Source organism: Carcharhinus amblyrhynchos, unplaced genomic scaffold (assembly GCF_965287045.1).
Source record: "Carcharhinus amblyrhynchos unplaced genomic scaffold, sCarAmb.v2.hapA scaffold_49, whole genome shotgun sequence".
Taxonomy (NCBI): Eukaryota; Metazoa; Chordata; class Chondrichthyes; order Carcharhiniformes; family Carcharhinidae; genus Carcharhinus; species Carcharhinus amblyrhynchos.
In genome coordinates, this window is record NW_027649790.1 from 2,691,954 (window position 1) to 2,715,090 (window position 23,137).

The following is a 23,137-nucleotide window of genomic DNA, read 5'->3' on the forward strand; positions in this document are numbered from 1 at the left end:
GCATTTGTCAGGATTAAATTCCATCTGCCACCTACTACCTTGTCGGGCTGGAGGCCAGTGACCAGTGGTGAGCCGCAGGGCTCAGTACTGGGACCTCTCCTCTTTGTAGTATACATAAATGACTTGGAAGAGAGTGTAGGTGGTGTGATCAGCAAGTTTGCTGATGACACCAAGATGGCAGGGTTGGCGGGTACTGAACTGGATTGTCAGGTGATACAACAGGATATAGATAGGTTGGTGCATTGGGCAGATAGGTGGCAGATGGAATTTAATCCTGACAAATGTGAGGTGATGCATTTTGGAAGGAATAATGCAGAGAGGAGCTATGTGATAAAAGGTAGGCCGATTAGGAGTATAGACATACAGAGGGACCTGGGAGTGCAGGTTCACAAATCCATGAAGGTTGCGTCACAAGTGGAGAAGGTTGTTAGGAAGGCGTATGGAATGTTAGCCTTCATAGGAAGGGGTATAGAGTATAAAAGCTGCCGTCTAATGCTTCAGTTGTACAGAACGTTGGTTAGACCGCATTTGGAGTACTGCGTCCAGTTCTGGTCACCTTACTACCGGAAGGACGTGGAGTCTCTGGAAAGGGTGCAGAGGAGGTTTACCAGGATGTTGCCTGGCATGGGGGGACTGGGTTACGAGGAAAGGTTGGAGAAACTGGGACTATTCTCCTTGGAAAGACGGAGATTGAGGGGGGACATGATAGAGGTATATAAGATACTGAAGGGAATAGATAGAGTTAATAGTGAGAGACTGCTCCCTAGACTGGGTACAAACACGAGAGGTCATGATTTAAGGGTGAGGGGGGAGAGGTATAATTTGGATATGAGAGGAAGGTTCTTTACGCAGAGAGTTGTGGGGGTCTGGAACGCGCTACCGAGTAGGGTGGTGGAGGCAGGAACGTTGGACTCGTTTAAGGTTCAGTTAGATAGACACATGAGTGAAACGAGGATGGAGGGTTATGGTAGGGGCTATTAAATAAGGTTAGAACCTCAGGAGACACCGGAAAAGCAGGCTTGTAAGATTAACGTTTTTGTCTTTTTATTCCGCAGGTGGAGGTCCACCTCGTGTCAAACGAGGGGCATGCACACGGTGGGTCGTGCGTGGGCTGCTCTTGGAGGTTCCGGGAGTGGCCTAGTACTTCGTGTCGGTGTGTGTGCTTGATCTTGGACCGGTAGACGGGCGCCGCAACAGCTCGGTGACTAGCACTGCTGGCTGTGCAGATACATGGATTTGGGCCTGTGTCTGTGGGAGTTTGTGCATTCTCCCTGTGGTTGCGTGGGTTTCCTCCGGGCGCTCCGGTTTCCTCCCACACCCCAAAGATGTGCTCTTAGGCTGATTGGTCTTACCAAATTGACACTATTCTCCCCTGAATCTGGCTAAGTTAGGGGTTCCATTCATAGACACGCAGGGTAGAATAGGTGTAGGGTGATGCAGCGGCACGGGCTCGTTGGGCCAAAGGGCCTGTTTCCCGTGCTGAGTTGTTCTTTGTTCAAAGTCCAGGCTTTGGAAAAAACACCAAGTCCACAAGAGGAGGCAGTGGCATACTAGCATTATCACTGGACTAGTAATCCAGAAGCCCTGGGTAATGCTCTGGGAGGACCCTGGTTCAAATCCCACCTTGGCAGATGGTAATATTTGAGTCTAATGACCATGGATCAATTGTCGCAAAAACCCATCGGGCTCACCACTGTCCTTTAGGCCTACACGTGACTCCAGATCCATTGTAATGTGGTTGACACTTGACTGCCCCCTGAATATGGGATTGTCCTGTTTAATGAGCATATTGTGCCCATGCTGTCCGGGATGCCATCTCCCCTACAGTGCTTCCTCCACTTCTGCTTGTACCCTCTCGCAATTCTAAATGAGCGCCACCAGCACCCCCCAAACACCACCCCACTTTTACAACCCTAGCACCTCCTCCTCCCCTCCACCATTCCAATGGAACCCCCCCAGGCCAAACTTAATGTTATCTGCGACAGTTGATTGCCCTGCCTCTGCAGTGACCCAGCAAGCCATTCAGTTCAAGGGCAATTAGGGATGGGCTGACCCTGCCAACGATACCTACATCTCACGAAGAATTAAAAAAGTATCTTATCTTGTCTAGACCAAAAAGGGGATAGTGAGAAAAAAAACAAATGTACACTGGTATCTACAAGAAGAAAGCAGTGCGGTGGAACGGACTAATTACCCTGAACAAGACAGTGAGTTGACAGTCATTGATAATTCATATACTCTACAAAGCTCGAGAGAATATGGAGAATTTAAATCCTATACATCCTCCCAGATAGAGAGAACAAGGTCAAAAATTTTGATAAAACCACCACAACAGTAAAAGTTTCTGTGAGTCAGGGATGAAAGCAGAGACAGAGATGTAGAATAAATATTGCATTTAACAGAGTCAGAGAGATTTGGGTGATGTAACATATTAATGTAAGCAGGTAGTCCACAATATCAGTAATGTGAGCTCATGTGACCACAGATTACGCTGTGTAAGCTGGTTATATGTGCAACCTCATGCTCAGCTTTAGCCATACATAATTCAAAGAATATTTCATAACAGAGAGCTTACCAACAGAAGTGGTCTTAATCGATCCTAACCTGGGATATCCTCAGCCACAGTTATGGGACCAGTGTTCCCTGCAAGAGAGAGGTTTCGATCGGGGTATTTACCTTCAGAACCCTGGTACTATTCGCCTCGCTGGATACGGGGCTGGAACGGCATTCACTGACACTGCTCACTGCTGCATTCACATAGTGGAGGCAGCCATTCAGCCCCTCCAGCATGCTATACTATCCAATTTGATCATGACTGATCTGGATGTGAACTTCATTTATCCGTCTTGGCTCCAGATCCCTTGATACTCTGACCCTAGAAAATGTATCAATATCAGTCTTTAAAGTTCCAATTGCTCCCCAACATCCACACTCTTTTGGGGCAATTCAGTTGCAGATTTCCACTGCTCTTTGCCTGAAAGAGTGCTTTATGATTTCTCTCCTGATGACCTAGTTCTAATATTAATTTAATGTCTCCTCATTGATTCTTCATGAGAGTAAATAGTTTCTGAAATCTACCCGATCAAATCCTTCTAACAATTTAAACACTGTGATTAGATAACCCTTCAATACAATTCCAGCCAGCTTTATGGGAATACCCTTTATAATTTAACCCTCGACCCTCTGTGAGGGAGCATTCTACCCTTTCCTGGCTGGGACGCTGCTGTTCCATTCACTCGGAGTGTTGCTGCTTGTGTCCCTCCATGAGAATGGTCAATCTCTTGTGGTCGGAGCTCATGCGGACGAGCTCCCGAGACCATGATGGTGACGGCCTCCTCCATTCATGGTTCACGAGGCGCCACTGCCTCAGGAAACTCTGCCAGATGTTCACACATCTGCTGCTGATGATCCAAACGCTGCGCCCCACAAGGTGACTCCCATGACCCTGTGTTCCCATCCACTGGAGCATCATTCTGACATTCCCCCCTTCTCCCAGGTGTTCTGCTGCAGTGGCTATCACCTTACGCCTCCAACTCTATACACACACACTATGTCCCTCCGATATATGGTACCTGAGTTGGCGCAGCGTGAACTAATCTGACGTGAACAAAGAACAATACAGCACAGGAACAGGCCCTTTGGCCCTCTAAGCCCGTGCCAATCGTGATGCCCTAACTAAACTAAAAAAAGCTTTCTGCTCTTACCCGTATCTGTATCTCTCTATTTCCTCCCTATTCATGTACCCATCCAAATGCCTCTTAAATGTGGCCAATGTATCTGCTTCCACCACTTCCACCGGCAGCGTGTTCCAGCCACCCACCACTCTCTTCATGAAAAACCTGCCCCACACATCTCCCTTAAACTTTCCCCCTCTCCCCTTGAACCTGTGTCCCCCTTGTATTGACATTTCTATCCTGAGAAAAAGACTCTGACTATCCAACTTGTCCACACCTCTCATTATTTTGTAGACCTCTATCAGGTGTCCCCTCAGCCTCCGTCTTTCCAGTGATAAAAAAATCCTAGTTTATTCAACCTCTCCTCATTGCCAACACCCTCAAGACCAGGCAACGACCAAGTAGACCTCCTTTGCACTCTGTCCAAAGCTTCCACATCCTTCTGGTAGTGTGGTGACCAGAACTGCACGCAGTACTCCAAATGTGGCCTAACCAAGGTTTTACGTAGCTAACAGTAGGTCTGGCAGCATCTGTGGGGAGAGAATAGAGCCAACATTTCGAGTCTAGATGACCATTCATCAGAACTAAGACCAAGGAGAATCATTCTCCCCCACAGATGCTGTCAGACCTGCTGAGATTTTCCAGCATTTTCTGTTTTTGTTTTAGATTCCAGCATCTGCAGTATTTTGCTTGTATTTTATATAGCTATAGCTGATATCATGCTGCCTTCAAGTTCTTCCTGTTGGTGCCTGAGGGATGTGGTGGCCAGTGGGGGGGTGAGGTAGCAGCACTGAAACCTGTGTCAGACACAAAAGCAGTTATTTAGGAATAAGCCTTTCACATAGTGGATGCAAGGCTGGGAAGCCACTGTGTTTTACACTCCACTGCCTGTATTTCACAACCCCATCCTTGCACCCCCTCTCAGTGTCCTGACAGTGTGACCCCCACCATTACCAACCTGCATTACCATTACCACCAACTACCTGTGATTCATCATCACCAACAGACAGTGAGCGGTTCAGGCATCCCCATGGTCATTACGGGATAGGCTGACCCACCCCCAGTCCAAGCCATGTTTAGTCTGCAACAAAAACATGATTTTACATTAGCCTGATATATAGAACAGGGAGAGACATTGCTCTTCATGCGTCTGCGCATCTCGGTGCTCACTCACACGTGTCCTAGGCATCACGGTGCTCACTCACATGTGTCCTAGGCATCACGGTGCTCACTCACATGTGTCCTAGGCATCACGGTGCTCACTCATACGTGTCCTAGGCATCACGGTGCTCACTCACACGTGCCCTGGGCATCACAGTGCTCATTCATCATGTGCTGTGAATCATGGCGCTCATTCATATTGGGCGGCACGGTAGCACAGTGGTTAGCACTGCTGCTTCACAGCTCCAGGGTCCTGGGTTCGATTCCCGGCTCGGGTCACTGTCTGTGTGGCGTTTGCACATTCTCCTCGTGTCTGCATGGGTTTCCTCCGGGCGCTCTAGTTTCCTCCCACAGTCCAAAGATGTGCGGGTTAGGTTGATTGGCTAAAAATTGCCCCTTAGAGTCCTGGGATGTGTGGATTAGTGGGCAAAATATGTAGGTTTTGACAGGTAGGGCCTGGGTGGGATTGTGGTCGGTGCAGACTCGATGGGCTGAATGGCCTCTTCCTGCACTGTAGGGTTTCTATGATTCTATCTGTGTCCTGGGTATCGTGTTGCTCGTTTACACATGGCATCTACGTAAGTTGTATAAATATACAATCCTCATTGCTGAGGCAGAGCTACGTACCGCAGCGTGCCAATATGACCCTTCCCTTGGAGCTGTGTGTGGATGAGCCAAGCTACCCACCTTGCTGGAACGCAGCAGCTCACTCAATCTTTTCCTGCGCTGAACCCGTGTTGCGCTGATGCTCTCCCGCTGGGCTCATCACAGCCGCTATTTAAAGCCAGGCCTACGTGGTTGCTATGGCGACATTACGGCATTAGTAATGTATGGCAACATTAGTAATCTGTAAACTGTCTGTGCTTTATATGCTCTGTCTGAGGCCAGAACTCTCCATTCGCCTGACGAAGGGGCTAACCCCGAAAGCTTGTGAGTCTATTATCAAATAAATCGGTTGGACTAAAACCTGGTGTTGTCAGACTTTTTACTGTGTTTACGCCAGTCCAACGCCGGCACATCCACATCATGACATTACGGCAGCCAGCAGCTTTGAGGACCCATCTCCTCCTCTGGGTTTCTCTCCCCAAAATGTGAAGGTCCGGCTCAGAAAGGGCAGCTGGATCCACCCCTTATCCTGCAACCCACCCCCCGCCTCCCCGTCCCCCCTGTGTGACACTCCATCAATGAGAATGTGCAGTGAAATGGGCCATTTGGATTATGGTGCTCCCCTTCATTCCTGTCTGCTTACAGACACTCAGCAATTTTTGCCAAATCATAAGTGATTACTGGTGGAGAGTATTGCTCTGCCCAATTGTTTGGAGCCATGTGTGTTGTAGTGACTCTAATGTTGTGTTCCGTGACCGTCGACAGCCCTGCTGCTTTCCTCCCTCTTCATCACACTGTTCTGCTGTGACACCATTCAGATGTGAGGGACCTGGTCAAAGTTCAGCAGTGTGAGCACATCCCGACAGGTGGATGCCAGGAGGACAAGTGGATAGTATAATGAGAACGGCACTGTTCATTATTCATCCACCCACTGAATCCTGGCACGGTGGTTAGCACTGCTGCCCCACAGCACCAGGGACCTGGGTTTGATTCCCAGCTCGGGTCACTGTCTGTATGGAGTCTGCATGTTCTCCCCATGTCTGCGTGGGTTTCCTCCGGGTGCTCCGGTTTCCTCCCACAGTCCGAAAGATGTGCTGGTTAGGGTGCGTTGGCCAGGCTAAATTCTTCCTCAGTGTACCCGAACGGGCACCAGAGTGTGGCGACTAGGGGATTTTCACAGTAACTTCATTGCAGTGTTAATGTGACACTAATAAATAAACTTTACACTTTATCTGCACTGTGATTTTATCAGCAAATGACTATTTCCTCAGCTGGAGTTGGTGAAGGTTTATTGGCTGCCCCACGAACTATCAGACATTTGAGCGAAGAGAGAAGAGCTTCTCCTGGTGAAGGTGAACCTCATCCATTGGCATCTGGCCAAAGTCCCAGGTTAACCTTTAACCCAATCTCCACTCACTCAATCTTCCAGGAGCAAGGACATTCATCTGTCCAGGCCTCGAGCAACCTCTGACCTCTGCTATGATGTTGAAGAAGGTGCCTCTCTGAAAATTGGACTTCTAAGAAGAGAAAGATAAACGATCCTCTGCCAAACTTTATCCAAAACATATGTTTTTCCCACTATTCTAGTTATCTGGGATATTTCCTGCATGTTTGTTGCCGTGGCAACTGGCCCAGCATGAAAGAACTATTTACTGGTGCAGAGATCAAGCATGTGTTGTCAATTTTGAAGGCTGGTAAATAGATTTTCTTTCTGTCTGCTATAGGTTGGCGAAAAGACAAGCTGATGCTAGCAAGGAATGACAGACAAATGACCAATCTCCTTAAATATTCCCACAGTTCCCGCACCATTCTCCTATTCAGTTGACTGAGAAAGGTTTTTGCTCTCTCTCTCTCTCTCTCTCTGTCTCCCTCCTTTTCGCTTGGCTGTGCTAGTGAGGAATCTGGGCAGTGAGCCCACTGTAGAGGAGCTTATAACTTTAAAGGAAACCTTCAAAACTGCCCAGCATTCGGCAAAGGCTGTCAGACCAGGAGATCACAGGGAGACGTCTGGATCTGAGGTAAGTGACACAGCAGAGCCGAGACACCGCGAACACGAACCAAAAGGACTGCGTGAGTTGATGCTGCTCCTTCCCTGGTTTCCTAGGAGCCTGTAATAGACACCTGGGTTTCAGTAAGCAGAGGTTGCCATTCTCTTCATCTCCCTGCGTAAACCGGTGTGGAGAATAGAACCAACTGCCCGTTTTCTTCATGGCATTTACACATCCAGGGTTGTTTGAGAGTCACGGATGTGATTCAGCCATTGTTACACAGTCACGAATCCCAAGTTCTTCTTGTGATTAAGATTACTTTTTCTTTTAGATATATTACCGATTGGAGTTCCTGCTTATTCAGGGGAAGGACGTGTGAGTGAGACAGAGCTGGAGAGGCGCTTGAGAGTTTTAACTGCGTGCGTGAGGAGCAGGATGACTGTAGGATCCTTAAATCTGAGGTTAGTTTGACCCATTCTGCCCCTGGCACAGAATACCAACTCTGGGGTGAAATCGGGTTCCCAGCCACACTGACGCCCATGATGTCCGTCTCAGGGCACGGTTGTGCAAACTGCACATCCACCTGGTCCAACTCGCACACACTTGGTGTCAGTTTGTTCGCTAATAAGTGTTAAGCCGAGGTGGTGTGGTGGACAGGATTAACTGCAATAAAGTGTAGAGTTTATTTATTAGTGCCACAAGTAGGTTTACATTAACATTGCAATGAAGTTACTGTGAAAATCCCTGAGTCGCCACATTCCGGTGCCTGTTCAGGTAACGCTGAGGGAGAATTTAGCACGGCCAATGCATCTAACCAGATGTCTTTCGGACTGTGGAAAGAAACTGGAGCACCCGGAGGAAACCCACGCAGACATGGGGGGCAGGTGCAGCCTCCATACAGACCCGAGCTGGGGATCGAACCCAGGTCCCTGGCGCTACGAGGCAGCAGTGCTAACCACTGTGCCACCGTGCAGCTCGCCGTGCAGCTGGCAATTGTCAGCAGAGTGGATGATTGAACAGATGAGAGCAGCTTGCTGTCAGTTTTATGAGGGTGAAGCTCAGACTCTCAGCTTCCTGACCAGCATCAGAATGATTACGTTTCTACCCGGAGCGGGGACTGTTAACGGTGAGAAATTGATTAAATTGAATTGTGTTTTGGAGAGCTGTGGACATGAACCTTTCAATGAAAAATATTTGATTGCTCGGTCTGTATAAACACCAGAGAGTTCAACCTTTCAGAGCAGAGAATGGCTGAGCAATTGTCGACACAAGATCTGATCTACAAATTATCAGCTATGTATAGGAGTTAACGCAGCACTCTGTTTATTATCTGACAATCTGTCTATTCCCAGGAGCTTAATCTGCTCCTTCACTCACCCTGATATCAACCCCCTGTAGTGTCCAAATGGAAAAAGATCAAAATAGCCCCAGCCTGCAGAAAGGTGTTCCAAGCAGCGGCTCAGTGAACGAGGGACCTTTCCAATGTGATACTGAGTCACGCCAAGTGGGAAGATCTCAGTCTCTCACCTTAGTCTGTGCTGAGTTTGTTCTACAAGTGAATGGTGGGAGAGTGGGGTGAGGGTCAGTCAGTGTAGAATGGCCAGAGTGTGGTGCAGAATGACACCAACAGCACAGATTGGCTGAGGCAACCCTTCGGGCTTTTGCTTTGCCCCAGAGCGATATCACAGCCATGATTAGCAGTCCTGGGACATTGAGAACACTACCTGGCGGTGAATAGTGTCCTACACAGGTGGTAAGGGTGCAGTGATGGTAATAAGGAGAAAGGTCCATCCAGGTTATTTCCTGGTGTTGCCAGCCAGTTCCTGCAGGATATCGTCCGTGCGAGAAGGGCAGGGTTAAAGGCACCCAGCTCCCACTGTCAAACAGCAAAGAGTGCCCATGGAATCATGCCCCATCATGCATCAGCTTAAGCTTATTCATAAGTGAAGCAAGTAGCCTTATATTAACACTGCAATGAAGTTACTGTGAAAATCCCCTGGTCGTCACGCTCCAGCACCTGTTCGGGTACACTGAGGGAGAACTTAGCACGGCCAATGCATCTAACCTGCACGTCTTTTGGACTGTGGGAGGAAACTGGAGCACCTGGAGGAAACCCATGCAGCCACAGGGAGAACGTACGAACTCCACACAGAGTGGCAGCAGTGCTCATCACTGTGCCACCATGCTGCCCTTTGGGGAGATGAGAAAACGTGGAGAAGAGAAACAGGAATGAGATTTGACTGAGCTGAGGAGTTCTTGGACACGAAATGAAGGAGCACCCTCTTTATTACGAAGCAATGTCAGACCATCCCATTCACCCTCACCCCCTGTGCCAGTTTCCCTACACTGGCTCCCCATCTGGCAGCACTTTGATTTCAGAATTTTAATCCTTCTTTTCAAATCCCTGACTTCACCTCTCCCTATCTTTGTCTCCTCCAGCCCCATACTCTCTGAGATATCTGCACTCCTCCAACTCTGGCTCCTACACATCCCCAATCTCATGGCTCCATTTGGTGAGAATGTTTCTAGCTACCCAGTCCCTAAACTCTGGAATTTCCTCCCTCAACCTCTCCACCTCTCTTTCCTCCTTTAATTTGCTTCTTAACCACCTCTCCGAGTAATGTTTCTGTGGTCCAAAGTCAAACGTTGTTTGATAGCAATTTTGTTACGCACCTTGGACATGTTACTGTGTTAAAGGCACTGTGCGAATGCATGGTGATTGTTCTATCCTTATTCACTTGTGGGACATGGGCGTCACTGGCTGGCCAGCATTTATTGCCCATCCCTACCCCAACTGCCCTAGTTGCCTGAGGGCAGTTGAGAGTCAACCACATTGCTGTGGCTCTGGAATCACATGTAGGCCAGACCAGGTAAGGATGGCAGATTTCCTTCCCTAAAGGACATTAGTGAACCAGATGGGTTTTTCCAACAATCTACAATGGTTTCCTGGTCATCAGTAGATTCTTAATTCCAGATATATTTTATTGAATTCAAATTCTACCACCTGCCGTGGTGGGATTCGAACCCGGGTCCCCAGAACATTAGCTGAGTTTCTGGATTAATAATCTAGCGATAATATCACAAGGTCATTGCCTCTCCCTACGGTGTGATTGGGCTGCAGCTGGCACATCTGTATCGGTAACCAGGCTGAGCCAAGAGTGCTCGAACCCAGACAGTGAGAAGCTGTGTGTAACAAGATTTAGTACATTCCGTGGGAGGGAGGGAAGGGGGGGGTGCCAGGTGGGTTCGCCAACAGGACTCGGGCTGTTTCAACAGTCTCCTCGATCAACTCTCAGAAAGAAATATCACTCACCCAGCATCGACCGATCCAAACAGCCTTCAAATTACTGCTCATTATTTCAAAAAGGGGAGAAAGAAAGTGTAGAAGCCCTCGGTCTGCCAGCCTGTGGCTGTGGATCAGTTCAGTCGCACAATTAGCCTCAGTGTCCCTGAGCCTGAAGCAGTGGCGGGTGGGTGGGTGGACATTAGCCAGAGCTCACCTGATCTGTGTGGATGAGGCTATGCCTGTATCAGTGCTCTCTTAATCTAGGCTCCAGGAGACATGAGAGAACTGGCATTGTTACTTTGGTAAAATTCGGACACAGCTATCGTTGGCTCCCTGAGACAGCGGCCCCGCTTCTGAGTACAGCTCACTGAGTTCAGAGGGCACCTTGGTGTGGGGCTGGAGTCACTTATATTGACTCAGAGAGTAGAAGGGCAGCTGGTTTCTCTCCCTCAAGGACATTAGTAAGTCAGTTAGACATTTTACAACAACCAGATAGCATCATGGTCAATTTTTACTGATATCGGCTATTTATTTTTGGGTTTTGAATTCCAATTCACAAACGCCTGGAGGAGGATAGTGAACTGGCATTTTCTGAATCATTAATCCAGGAACAGCGTCACTATTCCTATTCCAATGCATCAGCAGCAGCGTGGCAGTATTTCGCCACCCCAGGTATTACAGTATGACCAGCTCACAGATGCCACTTGCCCAACAACATTGAAAAATAAAAAGCTATCAGTTAAAAAGTACCCTTCCTGATTCAATCGATTTCTTACAGAAACTATCTTCTGTGAGTTAGTTGTCACAGCTGCACCAGAACTGTCAATACACAGCAGAAACAAGATGTGGACTTGTTCAAAGAGCCATCTCAATGGGGAATGTCTAATCTCACTTTAAGTTTATTTGTTAGTGTCACAAGTAGGCTTACATTAAGACTGCAATGAAGTTACTGTGAAAATCTGCAAGTTGCCACACTCTAGCACCTGTTTGGGTACACCGAGGGAGAATTTAGCATGGCCAATACACTCACAGCTTGAGTTTCACACTCAGTGGATGCACATGACTGTTGGGCCCCAAAACAGCCGCGGACACCTCTTCCATCTGTGAATATCAGCGCAAATGCACTAATGGCCAGTAACAGGCCAGTGTGAAATATGGCTGGACATTGGTGAATTTGTGGAATTTGTACATTCTCCCCTTGTCTGTGTGGGTATCTCCCGGTTTCCTCCCAGACTCCAAAGATGTGTTGATTGGCCATGCTAAATTGCCTCTTAGTGTGCCAAGATGCATAGATTAGTGAGCTAAATATGTGGCTTACAGGGTTAAGACCTGGGTGAGATGCTCTGTCAGTGAGTGGGTACAGACTTGATGGGCCGAACAGCCTCCTTCTATACTAAAGAACAAAGAACAGCACAGCACGGGAAACAGGCCCTTTGGCCCAACGAGCCCGCGCCACCATTTCAACGTTGTGAATCCCCTCTTCCACCCATGGATTCTACGCTTGGTCTTTCTTCTCTGGCATTTAGCCTTCAACTGAAGGAGAAAATAAATGTTTCAGAACATTTTGTGGTGTGACAGAGAACAGCTCACAGCCAGGTCCATTCACCTATCACTCCTGTGCACACTGACCTACTCTGGCTCCCAGCCAAGCAACCTCTTCATTCTAAAATTCTCATCATTCTTTTCGAATCCCCCCATGCACTCACCTATCGGAATCGTCTCCTCCAGCCCTACAACCCTCTGAGGCATTTACACTCTTCTAACTCTGGTTTTTTGTATATTCTCAATCATAATCATTCCACCATTACTGGCCGTGCCTTCAGTTACCTTGGCCCCAGGCTCTGGAAGTGCCTCCCTCTCCCTCTTGGCCTCCCTATCCCGCTTTCATCCTCTAAGGATACTCCTTAAAACCTTCCTCTTTGGCTCCGGCATTTGCTCATCTGCCCTAATTCAGTAAAGTGCCGCCGTTTGCGGGGGTGTAGGTTCCCATGAAATGATGAAATCGCAAATGGGAAACATTCTTTACAAGGGGAGTCAATCAGATGGGTTCCAGCCATTGTAAAATTTGTCATGTATAAAGATCCGAGGCAATAAAAAAAAAGAGGTTTTTTTTTAATACATTTAAAGAGAAATTTATTGGAGCAACTGTTTTAATAAAAATCCAGCAGGCTGACTGTGGTGTGGCTGTGACCAGGAATTGGAATCACAGCACCAAGGAACATTAACAGTGGAGAACTCGCGCACAGCACACGCTGCTGAGAGTGTGTCATGGATACCTCAGGCGGGATTTTCCAGCCACGCACGACCCAAGACCGGAAAATCCTACCAAAGGTAAATGGACCTTTGCCATGGTCCACTCCTGCCCACTACGATTCTCGAGACGGGCGGGACAGAAAGGTTCCACGCCTTCTGTTTTTGTTTAAACCCAATTTAGGCAGCTTTTCTTTTCTCTGGCACTTTCTAAAATTAACTTCTACCTTTTTATGTCTAAAACTCCGGATAGGTGAGCGCTTGTACAATGGGCAATGTAAACAAAGAACAAAGAACAACACAGCACGGGAAACAGGCCCTTCGGCCCAACGAGCCCGCGCCGCCGTCTTAACATTATGAGTCCCCTCTCCACCCATGACCCTTGTCTATGCTTATGGCACTCCACATTGAGGGAAGACTAATTTAGGGACAATTTGTTACACCAATCAGCCTAAGAGCGCATCTTTGGGGTGTGGGAGGAAACCGGAGCACCCGGAGAAAACCCACGCAAGCACGGGGAGAATGCGCAAACTCCCGCAGACGCCGGCCCAAATCCATGTATCTGCACAGCAAACAGTGATAGTCACTGAGTAAAGTACAAAGACTTTAGCAAATTCACCAGAGGGAAGTCGCAAATGGTGGGATTTTATTATATTCCTTGACATGGCTCTGTTTCACACTTTGTGAAGGTCCTTTTATCACCGTATAGATGCTGGGTAAATATTGTTGTCTCTGCGGTGGAGTGTGCAGAATCCCTGTCTCGGAATCAGTCTCTCTCTCTCTCCAGAGACTGGAAAACAAAATCCAGGCTGTACAATGGGAGTGCAGCAGTGTCAGAAGTGCTGTCCCGTGAATGATAGTTTGAAACACAGGTTGCAAAACATCTGCAAACACTCTGAAGGAGTTAACAGCCTCCCGAGCCTGCAGAGTATAAATTAGATTTATGACTGCAGTTTTTCCAAAGCATTTTTGGCTTGAGGTTGTGCCAGGATTGCCAGGCTCACCTTGACAGGCGCGATGTTTGTGTTTTACACTGTGTGTGTGTGTGTGTGTGTGTGTGTGAGCGACTCCATATTAGGCAAGGACGGCTGCAAGATCTGGGAGTGGGGTCAAAGCCATTCATCGCCTGCTCACTTCCCTACGTGCTGGAATGTTGCCTCCACTTCGAACTCCCGCGGGGTAATGAATTCATCTGTCTACAGGTGTGTGCCTGCTTCAGTGTGAAATACCCAAAGGTCGGAGGGCCCACAACAGACCTTGGGACCTCGGGGCTCCTCACTGGGGTCGGCGCCTGAACTGACTGACCGAGGAGCTGAGCTGAAAGGTGGTGGTGGGGGGGAGTGAAAGACCCTCGAACTGATCAGCTGCACCGGCCTGTTTGATCCCATTGACAGTGACAGAGCGAAACACATTAATGTAACATCAATAACCGCGTGTACGAGTGTATGACAACACAGGGGGCACAGTTCCACCCTGCAAACTTGCCCCTTATAACAGGCTATTCCACACTGAATGAAGAGGACAACTTGCCGACCTCTCATACCTGGGAACTAGGGGATTTGCACAGTAACTTCATTGCAGCGTTAATGTAAGCCCTCTTGCGGCGCTCATAAATAAACTTTAAAACCGGGGGTTTTGAATTCAGGATGAGACGCACACGTGCTCGATCTGTGGGGTAGTCACAGATCAGATTCCAGCAGACTCCTGCCCACCGCACAGAACCACTGCTCTGTCTAAAAACCACAAAGGGCGCAAACTCAAAACGTCAACGGCATTTAAAAGGTGAAAGAAATGAGGTTACGATTTGAAGTGTAGCTTTCTTCTTTTCTGCTGGAGGGTCACCACCTGACTCATTGGCTTGTCGTTTCTCTGGGGGTGCTTACAGACATGCTGTGGAATTCCAACACCCTCTGCTTTTATTGCAGAAACACCCACTTACAGCATCTCCTCTCCATCCCTTGTAATTGGCAGTAATCTGGCACTCAGACTGAGAGAGACTGTGAAGGATCCTGAGGTTCTGGCAATCTACACAACATTTTATAGACAGTGTAGAGGGAGCTTTACTCTGTATCTAACCCCGTGCTGTACCTATCCTGGGAGTGTTTGATGGGGACAGTGTAGAGGGAGCTTTATTCTGTATCTAACCCCGTGCTGTACCTATCCTGGGAGTGTTTGATGGGGGACAGTGTAGAGGGAGCTTTACTCTGTATCTAACCCCGTGCTGTAACTGTCCTGGGAGTGTTTGATGGGGGACAGTGTAGAGGGAGCTTTATGCTGTATCTAACCCCGTGCTGTACCTGTCCTGGGAGTGTTTGATGGGGGACAGTGTAGAGGGAGCTTTACTCTGTATCTAACCCTGTGCTGTACCTGTCCTGGGAGTGTTTGATGGGGGACAGTGTAGAGGGAGCTTTACTCTGTATCTAACCCTGTACTGTACCTGTCCTGGGAGTGTTTGATGGGGACAGTGTAGAGGGAGCTTTACTCTGTATCTAACCCCATGCTGTACCTGTCCTGGGAGTGTTTGATGGGGACAGTGTAGAGGGAGCTTTACTCTGAATCTAACCCCGTGCTGTAACTGTCCTGGGAGTGTTTGATGGGGGACAGTGTAGAGGGAGCTTTATTCTGTATCTAACCCCGTGCTGTACCTGTCCTGGGAGTGTTTGATGGGGGACAGTGTAGAGGGAGCTTTACTCTGTATCTAACCCTGTGCTGTACCTGTCCTGGGAGTGTTTGATGGGGGACAGTGTAGAGGGAGCTTTACTCTGTATCTAACCCTGTACTGTACCTGTCCTGGGAGTGTTTGATGGGGACAGTGTAGAGGGAGCTTTACTCTGTATCTAACCCCATGCTGTACCTGTCCTGGGAGTGTTTGATGGGGACAGTGTAGAGGTAGCTTTACTCTGAATCTAACCCTGTGCTGTACCTGTCCTGGGAGGGTTTGATGGGGGACGGTATAGAGGGAGCTTTACTCTGTGCTGTACCTGTCCTGGGAGTGTTTGATGGGGACAGTGTAGTGGGAGCTTTACTCTGTATCTAAACCATGCTGTGCCTATCCTGGGAGTGTTTGATGAGCATGATGTGGAGATGCCGGTGTTGGACTGGGCTAAACATAGTAAGAAGTCTCACAACACCAGGTTAAAGTCCAACAAGTTTATTTGATAGCAAAAGCTACTAGATTTTGGGCGTCTGAACCTTCGTCAGGTACCACCTGTTGGACATTAACCTGGTGTTGTGAGACTTCTTGCAGTGTTTGATGGGGACAGTGTAGAGTGAGCATTACTCTGTATCTAACCCCGTGCTGTACCTGTCCTGGGAGTGTTTGATGGGGACAGTGTAGAGGGAGCTTTACTCTGTATCTAACCCCGTGCTGTACCTGTCCTGGGAGTGTTTGATGGGGGACAGTGTAGAGGGAGCATTACTCTGTATCTAACCCCATGATGTACCTGTCCTGGGAGTGTTTGATGGGGACAGTGTAGAGGGAGCTTTACTCTGTATCTAACCCCATGCTGTACCTGTCCTGGGAGTGTTTGATGGGGGGACAGTGTAGAGGGAGCTTTACTCTGTATCTAACCCCGTGCTGTACCTGTCCTGGGAGTGTTTGATGGGGGGACAGTGTAGTGGGAGATTTACTCTTTATCTAATCCCTTGCTGTATCTGCACTGGGAATGCTTGATGGGGGCATTGTAAAGGGAGTTTGATGGGGACAATATAGAAGGAGCTTTACTCTGTGCTGTACCTGTCCTGGGAGTGTTTGATGGGGACAATGTCGAGGGAGCTTTACTCTGTATCTAATCCCGTGCTGTATCTGTCCTGGGAGTGTTTGATGGGGACAGTGTAGAGGGAGCTTTACTCTGTATCTAACACCGTGCTGTACCTGTCCTTGGGAGTGTTTGATGGGGACAGTGCAGAGGGAGCTTTACTCTGTATCTAACCCCGTGCTGTACCTGTCCTGGGAGTGTGGTGTTGTCAGACTTTTTACTGTGTTTGATGGGGACAGTGTAGAGGGAGCTTTACTCTGTATCTAACCCTGTGCTGTACCTGTCCTGGGAGTGTTTGATGGGGACAGTGTAGAGGGAGCTTTACTCTGTATCCAACCCCGTGCTGTACCTGTCCTGGGAGTGTTTGTGGGGATGGTATTGCGAGAATCAGCTAATTGGCGCAGAGATTTTGAAAGCTCAATTCTAGACTGGGAGTCCATGTTACAGAACGAGCCTTCTGGGAACATTCCATCTTTTTAATTCAATGAAAATATTTTTGGATCAGAGGTAATCGATCATGTGGTGACATCACAAGGCAAGTCACCTCCCTCTCTCTCTGACTGGCTGCAGTGATCCACCATGAACAGGACTGGGTGGGAGGGGAGAAGGAAACTCAGAGAATAATATTTTCATGAATGGATCGGCCCACTGTGACTAAATATGGAAAGCATTTTCACAGTTATGACAGCTCAAATGCGTGATAACAGTTTCTATTTCACTGAAATAACTTATGACTCATAGTGTAAGCACTTAAACTGCAGAGGGCACTAAAAACAGGACCCAGACACAAAGATTGAAGCAGTTTAATTGGGCCAAGCACTGCTAGCTAAGTTGATGGTTTTCATTCTTCATGTGTGCAGTTAGACCCTGGGATTGATACTGACCCGTGGAAGCTAACATTGCAGATTTGTCAACTGCACACTATCCTACCCAAAGATGGAAATCTCCACATCCATCTTTCCGATTTTGTTAAATTCTACTTTCTTCCTAGTCTCGGAATCCTCATCATCCTATCTCTCAGTTCAAAGAAGAAGAACAAAGAACAAGGAAAGATACAGCCTTCGGCCCCTCCAAAAATGTGCCAGTCATGATGCCCTAATTGAACTAAAAAAATCTTCTACCCTTATTCAGTTCATATCCCTCTATTCCCTCCCTGTTCACGTGCCCATCCAGACGCCTCTTAAATGTTGCTACTGTGCCTGCTTCCACCATCTCCTCTGGCAGCGCATTCCAGGTGCCCACCACACTCTGCGTGAAAAACCTCCCCTGCACATCACCCTTAAACTTTCCCCCTCTCACCTTGAACCTGTGCCCCCCCCCCCCCCCCCCCCCCCCTTGTAATCGACACTTCCACCCTGGGAAAAGGCCTCTGATTATCCACCCTGTCTATGCCTTTCATAATTTTATAAACCTCTATCAGGTCTCCCCTCAGCCTCCTTCTTCCCAGTGAAAACAACCTTTATTCAACCTCTCCTCATAGCCCTTGAGATCAGGTAACATTCTGGTGAACCTTCTTGGCACTCTCTCCAAAGCTCCCAGTGCAATTCCAAGTGTGGCCTAACCAAGGTTTTATATACATGTAACATCGTTTCCCAACTCTTGTATTCAATAGTTCAAATCTCTCCATGGCCTAGCTACCCCTCTCTATCTCTGCACCCTAAAGGTCTCTAAGTTCGTCTGGTTTGGGCCTCTCATGCATCTTCCAATCTTCATTCTGCCATCGGCAGAGATGTTTTCAGCTCTCCAAGCCCTGAGCTCTGGAATTTCCTCCACCTCTCTCCCCCTTTAAGTCCCTTTAAGTTAAAACTGGCCTCTTTAACCAAGCTTTCGACCAGCCTCGCCTAATGAAATCTTCTTTGACTTGGTGCTAATCTTTGTTCGATAACACTCATGTGAAAAGTTTTGGGACAATTTGCAAAGCTAAAGGCGCTATTTAAATGTTGAATTTTGCTGTAACCCGTTCTTCCCCTGGATCAATCTGAACTCCTCACCTCCCTCTGCTCTCTTCTTCTGCCACTATCTACAGGAGTCTGGTGTCATCTGCTCTATGAACCTTGTCTGCTCTTTTAACCCCCTCAGCTTTGCGATGACCTTTGATCTTTCACCTGAGTTTCTCCAGAGTGACGTTAAAAAAAATCTAGATCTCATCGAGAGGGATTTGCACATTCCTCAATTCTTATAACTAGTTTCACTGTAGATGCTCAGAATATTTTTACATCACGCTGTCATCACTAGATTAGCCTGTCCCAGTGGGAACTAGTCTATCAGCTTCCGAGGACACCAATCTGCAGCTCTTGATTTGGATTGGTTGAGGCAAAGGATTCAAATATTTGGAGGGATGGGTTAAAAGAGGCAATAGGTGCTAGAAAAAGTCAGGAGAAATGGTAAAGGAGCTGTGAAATAGGCTACCGGAGAAGGACTTCTGCTCCTATGTCTTATGGTTTAACAGATTTTTAATCAGTAAGGGAATCAAAGGTTACGGGGATTAGGTGGGAAGATAGAGTTGAGGATTGTCACATCAGGTCTGTCATGACCTCGGTGAATGGTGGAGCAGACGCAATGGGCAGAATGGCCCACTTCTGCTCCTATGGTGGGAATTTTACTGCCCCGCCCACCACAGGAATCGGAGCAGGCAAGCAGTGGACCATGGAAAAGTTTGTTGAGCTCGGGAGGGATATTACAGTTTTGGGATGAGTGAGGTCAAAGAACCCCTCCCTATGTCTTATGAGCTTATGGACTGAACGCCATCAATGTGGTCAAGAGGATTTTCCAGCCCCACCACAGCAGGACTGGAAAATGTGCCGAGCCATTTACAACCCATTGACTTCATGGCAGCAACAGTAAACCCCACTGGAGGGCTGGAATCCTCCTGTGGTGTCTGTTTTAAGGTAGGCAGGATATAGAAGAGGGCTTTAAGTAGATTAGATTGATGTGGCAACCCAGAGGTATGGACTATTAATCCATAAAGCCGGTGTTCAAATCCCATTGACAGTCAAAATCCTGGAATTCCCTCCCCAACTGTACTGTGGGCGTACGTACAGCCCAGGGACTGCAGTGGTTCATAAAGGCTCACCACCACCTTCTCAAGGGCAATTAGGGATGGGCAATAAATGCTAGCCTGCCAGTGATGCCCACATCCTGTTAATGAATTTTTAAAAATCTCACAATTCAAACCCCATTCCTAATCTGGGAATAAAATAATAGTGTGAGTGAAAGTAACCATGGAAGCAAGTCAAATTGTTGTATAAAAACCCAACTGGTTCAGTTTTTAAAGGTCTTATGAGGAAAGGCTGAGGGACTTGAGGTTGTTTTCATAAGAGAGAAGAAGGTTAAGAGGTGACCTAATTGAGGCATACAGGATGACCAGAGGATTAGATAGGGTGGACAGTGAGAGCCTTTTTCTTCAGATGGTGATGGCTAACACGAGGGAACATAGCTTTAAATTGAGGGGTGATAAATATAGGACAGATGTCAGAGGGTTCTTTACTCAGAGGGTAGTAAAGGCATGGAATGCCCTGCCCGCAGCAGCAGTGGACTCGCCAACTTTAAGGGCATTCAGATGGTCATTGGATATTGGATAGACATATGGATAGTATTGGAATAGTTTAGGTTAGAGGGTCATTAGATTGGTTCCACCGGTCGGCGCAACATCGAGGGCTGAAGGGCCTGTACTGTGCTGTAATGTTCTATGTTCTATGTCGTAAAGTTTATTTATTAATGTCACAAATAGGCTTATATTAACACTGCATTGAAGTTACTGTGAAAATCCCCAAGTCGCCACACTCCGGCGCCTGTTCAGGTACACTGAGGGAGAATTTAGCACAGTCAGTGCACCCTAACCAGCACGTCTTTCAGACAGTAATGCCCTTGAGGGAAGGAAACCTGCTATCTATACCTAGTCCAACCAATTTGTGAGTCCTGTCCTGTACTGAAATAATTGTCTCTCCTGTGAAATATGACACTCCAGTGAGTCAGGACTCAGCCTGTTGGCTAAGATCAAGTGTCAGATCAAGCTCAAGATGGGGCTCAGTGCCTTTTCTTGCTTGGACCTTGTTCGTGTCTCTTGTGGGGACCATGAATTGGATTCAATTTGAATTTGTGTTTTTTTTGGAGTCAGCAAGAGGATGGATTCAGGTCAGCCCTGTCCACTCTGTAGCATTACCTTTAAGAATGGAGTCATTTTATTTTTAATTCAGGCATGAGATCGGTGTACGAGCTGTTCTTGCCAGCTTGTATCTGGTATGTCCCTTGTCCGGGACCATAAATTTGAATTGTTTTTTCGGAGCAAGCAATCAGGTGGATTGAACTCCACCCTCCCCCCCCCCCCCCCCCCCCCCCCTCCACTCTGCACACTGGCTTTATAACTCTGAGAATGGAATAACATTATTTTTTAAAAAACAAGACTCACAGCCACCTTCTCAAAGCTACTAGGAGTGGATAATAAATATTAGCGTCACCAGCAAAACACATATCCCAGGACGAATAATGAAATATATAAGGAGACGGACTTTCATGGCCTAATAATTCCCATATTGGGAGGTGTTTTTCACAGTCTGGGGCCGTGTTTCCCTCTTTCGCTGAAATCTGGGTCAAATGGCCATCTTTTTCACAGTAATTTATGAGCTGGTAACAAAATCGTAGGAACACCGAGTCTGCAACCTCTCCTGAGAATGTGAGTTTGTTAGTTGTAATGAGAAACTTGCAGCCAATCAACCCACACATGTAATGACACCCAACACCTTTTGAGCAGCTAATGAGGCTCTTAATGGGTATGAATGTTGAAGGGCCAGTTAACCCAGCTGGAGAGCGTACAACCGCATTGCTGAATGCAGCAAGAGGCCCACATTTAGTGCAGAGGCCCAGCACGTGTTGGTCAATTGCTCATTAGAGGTACAGAACGAGCGGAGGCAGGGGGATTGGGGAGTTGGGGGAAACGGCTGGAAGTGGGGCTGAAGGATTGGGGGAGTCAGGTGGAGGTGGGTTGGGGGAGATGGGTCGGGGGGGGGATTGGGGAGACTGGTGGGGGAGACTGTCGGAGGTTGGGAGAGATGCGAGATTAGGGGAAAGTGTTGGAGGTGGGGGGGTTATGGGGAGACTGGGGGAGGTGGGTTGGGGGAGATGGGTGGGGGGGGATTGGGGAGACTGGTGGGGGAGACTGTCGGAGGTTGGGAGAGATGGGAGATTAGGGGAAAGTGTTGGAGGTGGGGGGTTATGGGGAGTCAAGTGGAAGTGGGTTGGGGGAGATGGGTGGGGGAGGATTGGGGAGACTGGTGGGGGAGACTGTCGGAGGTTGGGAGAGATGCGAGATTAGGGGAAAGTGTTGGAGGTGGGGGGGTTATGGGGAGACTGGGGGAGGTGGGTTGGGGGAGATGGGTGGGGGGGGATTGGGGAGACTGGTGGGGGAGACTGTCGGAGGTTGGGAGAGATGGGAGATTAGGGGAAAGTGTTGGAGGTGGGGGTTATGGGGAGACTGGTGGAGGTGTGGGGGGTGTTGGGGGGAGAGATGGGGTATTGGGGAAGACTTTGTGTGCCATTTGAATCTTCTGGTCCCAGTAAAGGTGAGAAATTCACACCAGGGCACGGGTGGGGTGTTGAGGGTGGGGGAGAACGGTATACGGTCAAGGTCAGTGAGCTGATGCTAAGCGTGTCTGAGACTCTGCCTCTCAAACATTTGATGGGCCATCACCAGGGCTGGGTCTGGTTTTACTGACATGGATCTCTGGCTGCTTGAGGCACAATGTGGAGATGCCAGTGTTGGACTGAGGTAAACACAGTAAGAAGTCTCACCACACCAGGTTAAAGCCCAACTGGTTTATTTATTGCAAACGCCACTAGCCTTCAGAACTGGCTGTTCCTTCACCCACCTGACGAAGGAACAGCCAGTTCCGAAAGCTAGTGCCGTTTGCTACAAATAAACCTGTTGGGCTTTAACCTGGTGTGGTGAGACTTTTTACTGTGATTGAGGCACTTCAGAAATGGCCTGTAAAAAAATGTAGAAATTGCAGGCAGCAGGAATGTGGCCTGGACGCATTGACAGCACAAAACCCACCTGTCACTCAGATATCTGCCTCGGTGGAAGGAAATGTCATTGTTTTGTGCCGAGTTAGAGTCTTGGTAGCTGCCAGGAGCTAACCCTGTGTATGCAAATTGTTAAAGACTCTACTGAGGTTTGATCTGTAGGGATTTTGAACACTGTGGCTTATTAAAGCTGGTCACAAAATCAGGAAAATGAGTACGCTGACTTGCATTTCCACAGCAGCTTGTGTAACCTCAGAACGTTGCAAAACGCCAGCAGTACATTCAATGTTGTGACGTGGAAAATGCGACAGCCAATTTACGCACAGCAAGATCCCACAGACAGCAATAAAATATATAACCAATGTATAACCAGGTCATCTGTCTTAGCAATGCTGC

At 48.1% G+C, this 23,137-nt stretch overlaps 1 protein-coding gene across 1 annotated transcript in view; it reads left to right on the top strand.

Moving 5' to 3' along the window:
• The first annotated feature begins 7,338 nt into the window (after positions 1 to 7,338).
• The window catches only part of cdon (cell adhesion associated, oncogene regulated), a 194,762-nt gene continuing 178,963 nt past the window's right edge, over positions 7,339 to 23,137 (top strand). The window contains exons 1-2 of the mRNA XM_080182261.1: positions 7,339 to 7,459; positions 7,761 to 7,890. The gene's annotated coding sequence lies outside the window, so the exon portion shown is untranslated. The remainder of the gene's footprint in view (positions 7,460 to 7,760; positions 7,891 to 23,137) is intronic.